Source organism: Pinus tabuliformis, chromosome 8 (genome assembly GCF_031772625.1).
Source record: "Pinus tabuliformis cultivar Carrire ecotype Pingquan chromosome 8, CPIR1, whole genome shotgun sequence".
NCBI lineage: Eukaryota > Viridiplantae > Streptophyta > Pinopsida > Pinales > Pinaceae > Pinus > Pinus tabuliformis.
In genome coordinates, this window is record NC_142294.1 from 1786360956 (window position 1) to 1786369117 (window position 8162).

Consider the following 8162-nt stretch of genomic DNA (forward strand, 5'->3'; position numbering starts at 1 on the left):
CAGTCTAATTACACTGACATCCTGTAGAACGACAGTATAGGCACAGCAAACAACAATTTCACCGATATCTTTATGACCAGACTGTGGACGATGATCCTGCCACCTTTGAAAACCAATTGCATGAAGAGTCTCAGGGTTACCTTTTTCTGCCACCTTTTTTACGTGGGGAACCCGGCCTCCTGTAGAACTGCGTCCCTGTAGAGACTGCGTTCCTGTAGAAACTGTGTTCCTGTAGGAGCAGTGCGCAAATTTCGGGGAGGACTGTAGTTGGCCTGCGCTCGAGGTGTGCTTCACCGGCGTTCTGGTAGCCAAAAGCTCGGCGTATCAAAGTGCAGAAGAGATCAGAATAGCCACTCGAGTTTGAAGTGGTGGTTGATAAATGCATGCGCACAATCTAGCCGATTAGATTTTGAATCGGCGCAATCCGTGGCGCGGGGGATGAGCTGTCCCCGCCGGACCGTTGGGCGACGTCATCCATCATTCGCCTGCGTATTCACTTGCTGCCGCATCCATTCCCACAGATCTGCCGCCGCCTCTTTCTGTTAAACTCATTGCTTCCGACGGGAGTGTTCTCACGTGCGTGCTGCTCATTCTCTTTGTCGTGGCCACCACCCAAACATCCAACTATACCATAACTAGCCGACGTGGCCAGTCGACTGGCCATACGGCCGCTCAACCATTCACTTTTACGCTGTGCAAACAATTCAAAGTAAAATTCATGCGATTTGATGGAAGGAAGGGTCGAGACACTTACCTGCGTGGCTGCACACGATTTTTCCAGTTTTTGGACGATGGTGAGTGGATCTACCTGCTGAATGCGAACTTACACAGACCCGGAGGCTCATGGTTACAGGCTGTCGACGATGGAGTGGATGCTTTGGTTGCATGCGCCCGCGTTTCATTGCAGATGGCGGTGCTGTGAATGGTATCCACTCTAGCAGGTTTAACTGTTACAGGATTCCCGCGGGGTGTCTCGTAACAGTTCTTCCTCCTTGGGTGCATGCTGCACGACGGAGGATCTGGCCTTTCGATCATGCTCCCAGAGCTTCTGATGCCTGTGGAATGAGATCTCAGCACTTGTTTATCTTTGAAAATGGCTTTTCCCGCGAGAACTCATCGATCTGCTTTGCTGGTGCAGGGAACTTGGTTGCATGTCGACAAGGATGGTGGAGCAAGGTAACAGCAATGTGCAAGGGTGCCAACAGAGGCTTGCATGCGTCCAAACCAATCCTTAGTCGCTAGATCTCCTTTTAAAATGAATTCTGGGCCGTCCCAAACTTCTACAGGAAGTTTTCTGTAGAACACAGAGCTTCCTGTAGAAAGTTCGGGCTTCCTGTAGAAAGTCTGCACTTTCCTGTAGAAAATCCGCGTCTTCCTATAGAAAGACTACATCTTCCTGTAGAAGATTCAAACCATGATAAAATTGCACATACCTTGAAAAAACATGGGTATCCTTGGAGGAGGTGCTGGTGAGGTCCCTTGACAGCGTGATAAGGACCCTTGGCTTTGAGTTGAGAGGCTTCCTCTCCTCCATAGAACATCTGCAACCTGCATGCAATTTTACCATATTTTGCTTATTGTTTTTTTCTCTTTTTTTTTTTCTTTTTTCTCTTTTTTTTTTGAAAGATAACAGGGGCGCCTCAAAGAGGTTTTCACCCGTGCCATCTGCCCTGAGCGCCTCAGAGAGGTTTTCACTCAAGGATCTTTTTCAAACCTTTTCCTTTTTTTTTTTTGAAAGACAATAGGGGCGCCTCAATGAGGTTTTCACCCCTACCACCTGCCTTGGGCGCCTCAGAGAGGTTTTCACCCAAGGATCTTTATTATTTTTTTTTTTCTTATTTTTTTTTTTTTAAATCCTTCAGGGTATGTCCAAAGCAGAGGCAGAACCCTTCTCTATGATCAATACAGATTTCTCCATAGTTTTGATGAACTCTTGTCTTGAGAGAGGTCTCCTGTAGATCTTCAATCGATGCCCATTGACAAGCATGGGAATGGCTTCCTCATCAATGGTTCGAATAAGGACAGATCCATTGTCATGGCATTTTTCCACTGCATATGGTCCTAGCCATCTGGTTCTCAGCTTCCCCTTGAAATATTTGTATCTGGAGTCATACAACAAAGCCCAATCTCCCGGCTGAAATTGCTTGTCATGGAGATGTTGGTCATGCCACACCTTTCTCTGAAGTTGAACCACTTCTGAGTGAAGGAGGGCCTGCATTCGATGCTCATCCAATCCATTCAGCTGCAATAACCTTTCTTGCTGTGCATGGCTGAGATCTAGGTCCAGCTGAGTTGCCATCCTCAAAGTGTTGTATTCAAACTCAATGGACAGCAAAGCTTTCTTCCCATAGACCAGCTCATAAGGTGTGAAGCCGGTGGTGGTCTTCCAAGTGGTGTTGTAAGCCCATGTGGCTTCAACCAGGCGATCTGCCCAGTCCTTTCTGCTGCTGCTCACCACCTTAGTCAAGATCCCTTCTAATGCTCTATTGGTGACTTCCACCTGCCCATTTGCTTGAGGGTGATAGGGGGTGGAAGTCCTATGCTTGATCTTGTGATGAGCTAGTAGATCTTCAACCAGGTTGGATGTGAACTGGCTCCCTTGATCGGTGACCAGCTCTCTTGGATAGCCAAACTTATAGAAGATGTTTTCTCTTAGGAACTCGGCCACCTTTTCTTCTGTTGCTGCTTTGATTGCTTTGGTCTCTGCCCACTTTGTCAAATAGTCAGTACACACAATGATGTAAGACCTTTGCCTCGAAGAAGGGTTGATTGGGCCCACAAAGTCCATGCCCCACTTCTCAAATGGCTCAAGAGTCACTTGAGGTTGGAGAGGCATCTCATCCCTTTGGGTTGGTTTCCCCATTCTTTGGCATTGGTCACACTGGCTAACATATCTTCTGACATCTTGATGAAGTGTGGGCCAATAGTAGCCTGCCTGCAGGATCTTGAAGGCAGTTCTCTTTGCTGCAAAATGTCCTCCACAAGGCCCATCATGACAAGTGAGGAGGATATCAAAGACTTCCTCCTCCCTTACACAACGCCTTAAGATCTGATCGGGGCCAAGCTTGAACAGATTGCCCCCGATCCAAGTAAATGAGGCACTTTTTCTGATGATTCTGCTATTCTCTCTGGAAGATAGGTGCGGAGGAAACTGTGCTGAAACAAGGTAGTTTGATATATCAGCAAACCATGGAGAGAGTACTGAAATAGCAAACAGATGTTCATCGGGCATCTGGTCATCCACTGTTCCATCCTCATCTGCAGACAAATCCAATCTAGATAAAAAGTCAGCAACAACATTTTCTCTACCTGGTTTGTCAACAATGGTCAAATCAAACTGCTGCAATAAAAGTAACCATCTAATAATACGAGCATTCACATCTGGTTTATTCATTAAATATCTAATTGTAGCATGGTCTGTATGTACAAAGGTCTGGTAACCAGTAATATAATGTCGGAACTTGTTCAGTGCATGGACCACAGCCAAGAATTCTTTCTCGGTTACATTGTAATTCAGCTCAGCTTTGGACAAGTTTTTGCTAACAAAGTAAATGGCATATGGAAGTTTTTGCTCAACTTGTCCTAAAGCTGCACCTATGGCTTTGTTCGAGGCATCGGTGTGGATGTGGAAAGGTAGGGCCCAGTTTGGACCTCTCAGGATTGGGGCTGACACCAACTTGTCCTTCAATTCATTTAAAGCCCTCTGGCAATCGTCAGTCCAATTAAACTCCACATCTTTTGCCAACAGGCCAAACAATGGCGAGGCTTGCTTGCTGAAATCTTTAATGAATCTCCGGTAGTATCCTGCTAATCCCAAGAAACTCCGAACATCCCTTACCTTTTGAGGAGGTGGAACCTTCTTGATGAGAGCAATGTTGTTAGGATCCGCTTGTAACCCTTGGCAAGAAATGGTATGGCCTAGCACGGTCCCTTCAGTCATCAGGAATTCACATTTTTCAGGACTAAGGGACAAGTTCATCTCAATGCATTTGGTTAGGACTTTTCCCAGGTTGGACAATGCTTCCTGGAAGTTGGCCCCATAAGGAGTAAAGTCATCCATATAGATTTCTACTGCATCATGGACCAGCTCCGAGAAGATGCTCAAGACAGCCCTCTGGAAGGTAGCAGGAGCATTGCATAGCCCAAAGGGAAGAACTCGGTAGGCAAAGGTACCCCAAGGACAAGTGAAGGTGGTCTTATCTTGGTCTTCCGGGCTGATTTGGATTTGGTTGTACCCGCTAAACCCATCTAGGAAAGAGAAGAACTTCTTTCCTGCCAGTCCATCCAACACTTGATCTATGAAAGGTAGAGGGAAATGGTCTTTCTTGGTAGCTTTGTTCAGTTCTCGGTAGTCCACACAGATTCTCCATTTCCCATTTTTCTTGGGAACCAACACTAGAGGGGACACCCATTCACTATCTGAGATGGGGTAGATGAATCCTGCATCCACCAGTTTTTGCAATTCTTCCTTGACAATGTCCTTAAGAGCTGGATTCACTCTCCTCTGGGGTTGCCTCACCGGTTTACAATCCTCTTTGATGTATATATGATGGGTACAGACCGAAGGATGGACTCCTTTCATTTCCTTATAGCTCCAAGCAAAAGCATCTAGGTGGTTGGCCAACAGACTACACAGCTCCTTTTCCTGGGAAGGAGATAGGGAGGATCTGATCTTCAATGCTTTCTCAGGGCCGAACTCCACATTCTTGACTCTGGGAGTAACAGGGTTGGTTGTACAAAGATCCACTAAGGTGCTAGCTTGGGCATCCTCCACCAATTTTTCTAAGGGTAGTGCACTGGAAGGTGGATTCTGGATCAAGGTGTCGATCAAGTCATCCTCAGTTGGGGGGTCTCTTCTAGTGGTCTCTAAGGTGCACAGAGGTGCTGAGTACACCTCGTCTTCCTCTCCTTCTTCCAACCAAAGTGGTAAGTCATGCTCTAAGGAGGGTTGGGCAGGAGGGTATAGGACTAGCTGCTTGGACATGGGACCATTTTTGATGGTCATGTTTCCTACACGACAACTTATGTAAGCATCTGCAGTAGCTAACCAAGGCCTTCCCAAAATGAGAGGATATCCAGTAAGCTTTGCCTTTGGTTGCAGAACCAGGAAGTCTGCAGGGTATTCCCAAGAGTCAATAGAGACCAAAACATCCTCCACAATCCCTTCGGGAGTCACGGTGGAGCGATCTGCTAATTGCAGTATTGTCGAGGTCTTCCTCAAGGAACCCTGAAGATTGAGTTTGAGCATGGTATCCCTGGTCATCACATTAATGGCAGCCCCCAGATCAATCAAGGTGTGAGGTATGATGGTGCCATTGATGTGGACATCTACTACAGGACTTCCAGGATCTAAGTACTTTGGGCAGATGACTTGTCCTAGCATCAGGTCAGACAGTTGTCCTATGACATTAATGGTTGAAGCATCTTTCTTCCGCCTGCCTGGGTGTTTGAAGCACTTTTCCTTAACCAGTTTGTTGTATATTGGCACATCCTTGATGGCTTGGAGAAGTGGTATTTTTACACACAACTGCTTGAGCTCTCCCAGAAGCTCATCCTCCTCTAGGTTGGGTTGTGTGGTGGCTGTTAGTCTCTCAGGAAAGGGTGGAATAGCCTTTGGTTCACTTTCCTGTTTATCTTCCTCATCCTCTGGGGGAGGAGGTTGGCGATCTGGTAGAGTCTTTCCAGATCGAAGATTGATCTCCTGGATCTCCACAGCATAGGTAGGGCATGAGGTTTCCCCAGTGTATACCTGTTGGGCCTGTCTATTGTTGGGGTTCGGGTTCGGTTGAGCAGGCATTTGAGGTTGCCTTAGAGGAGCAGGAGGTAATGGCTGAGGTTGAACTGGTGGTGGAGGCAAGATGGCGGGAGGAGTGTTGTATTGGGGCCTCCACCCCGATTGAGGTGCATTCCATTGAGGTTGTGGCTGGGCATGTGAATGATATGAATGAGAAGTAGGTTGAGTAGGGTACTGAGGTGGATAAGACCATGGAGGAGGCATGGACCAGGAAGGATGAGCAGGGGGACCCCAGGAAGGCATAGGAGTTGATTGGTTGGGGCTGTAATAAGCTTGAGGTGCCCCTTGCATCCCCTGCTGATAAGGTCTAGATCCTTGTGGCCTCCTTTGGTTGAGGTAATAGAGAGGTTCAGTGGGAGCTTCTGTCCCTTGGTACATGGCTTTAAACCCAGGTAAGGTTGGACACTGATTTGTGGGATGGTCCTCCTCACAAACGAAACATACTTCAACCGAATGCAATGGGCATTCGTTCTTAGGGTGTCTCCTTGTGCACCTAGGGCAGAAGACAGCCAAGGCTCTCTCAGCTTCTTCTTTCTTCTGTTGGATTCTGAATGTGTCCAGCTGCATGGCAATGGTTTGTCTCACCTCACTCTTGAGATCTTCTAATTGATTTGCAAGCTCATGTTTGGAGAAAGGAACACTAGTTGAGAGGAGGTTTCCCCTACCTCATTTCCTAGCTGCCCTGGAGTGGTTTCTAAACACAGTCTTGATGTCCTCATAAGGCAGTTGGTAAATGTCCCCCCCAGCTAACATGTGAAGGGTATCTAAGAGGTCTTCAGGGACTCCTCGGAGCAGGACCAACTTGAGGGATTCAGGGTCAAGTGTGCACCTGGCCCGCTTATAGCTTAGTTGGAACCTCTCCTCATAATCCTCTAAGGACTCATCATTTCCCATGGTCATCCGGAAGATTTCCCCCTTTGTTTCCTTGGACCTACAGTAATCCCTGTACTTGGTATTGAAAGCTTGCTGCATCTGAGCCCAAGTGGTGATACTATTCCCAGGTAAGCCCATGAACCAGCGTAATGCTGCATCCTTAAGAGTGGAAGGGAAAAGTTTCAGCTTTTGCTCATCTTCAGTATAGTCATAGGTTCTACAAAGGACAGCAAACTCAAACAGGAAGGTATCAGGATCTTCAGTAGTCAGCCCATGGAAGTGAGGTAAAGCAGAGGGGCTAATGTTCTTCATTTTCATCTCTCCATTGGTCTCTCGGATGGGGAAGGCACCTTCTATTCTCTCATCTTCTCTTCTATTGTCAGCCATAGCTTCAGATGGAGTGGTTTCTAACTCTTCTTCTACTATAGGATCTTTGTATATCTCTGGATGTTCACCTATAGGTTCTTCTGGGTCACTGTCACCAAAGAAGAGAGAAGGGTGACTCAGTGATGTGGTGGGGGTGTTTGGTAGGAATTTGCCTAATCTATCTCGGTTCCTACGAGGCATGAAATGGAAAAGACTTTCTTTTTCTTTTGATTGTTTTTGCTTTTTTTTCTTTGGTACCTGCAAAACTGAAACAGATTGATCTACAACTAACTATGAAAGATGCAGAATTAAACTGAAAGCAGGAAAGAACTAATCTACTTTGCTCAAATGAAATTGCAAGAATGGAAATGCTAGTCTACGCTTGCAGAAAGGAAATGCTAATCTATGAAAGCAAGAAATGCTAATCTATGAAAGCAGGAAATGCTAATCTATGAAAGCAGGAAATGATAATCTATGAAAGCAGGAAATGTCTATGCTACTTTTGCAGAATGGAAATGAAATAAACTACTTAGCAGAAGGCAAGAGTAAGAAAATAGAAGAAAAGCAACAATTACTAATAATCTTACGCTTCCCCGGCAACGGCGCCAAAAAGATGGTGGGCTCCAGTATTGTAGCAATAATGCTACAACTCCTGGAGCTTCCTATCTCTAATTTTATCAACCCGGTAGTTCGTACAAACTTGGAAGCGACGGTGTTGTATGCACAACTACTAGCTCTTGTCGCAGCTGTCACTTGGTCAGCTGGCACAAGTCCGCTAGGGCTCAAGCCAACTTCTATATGCTCACAGAAGAAGCTTTATGAGTGATGGACAAAAGCTAACTCAAAGGAGGCTAATCTACTTGCAGAAAGAAACTGAAAGCCAACAAAGCATGAAAACCCTAGTAAACCCTAATTTGACTAGCTAGGCCCTTACAATGCAAAATTGTGAATGAAACTTCTACCAATGATGCCATTACTTGCAGTGAGCTGAAATACATGCATCTAAGCTACTTGCATCTAAAAAGACATGTTTTTGTATTTTTTCATTAAGTGGTTGGATTTATTGTGATGATGCTTTTGATTAGGGTTTGACTGTGCAGGAGCGGTTCGAATGGAAGGAAAGCATGGG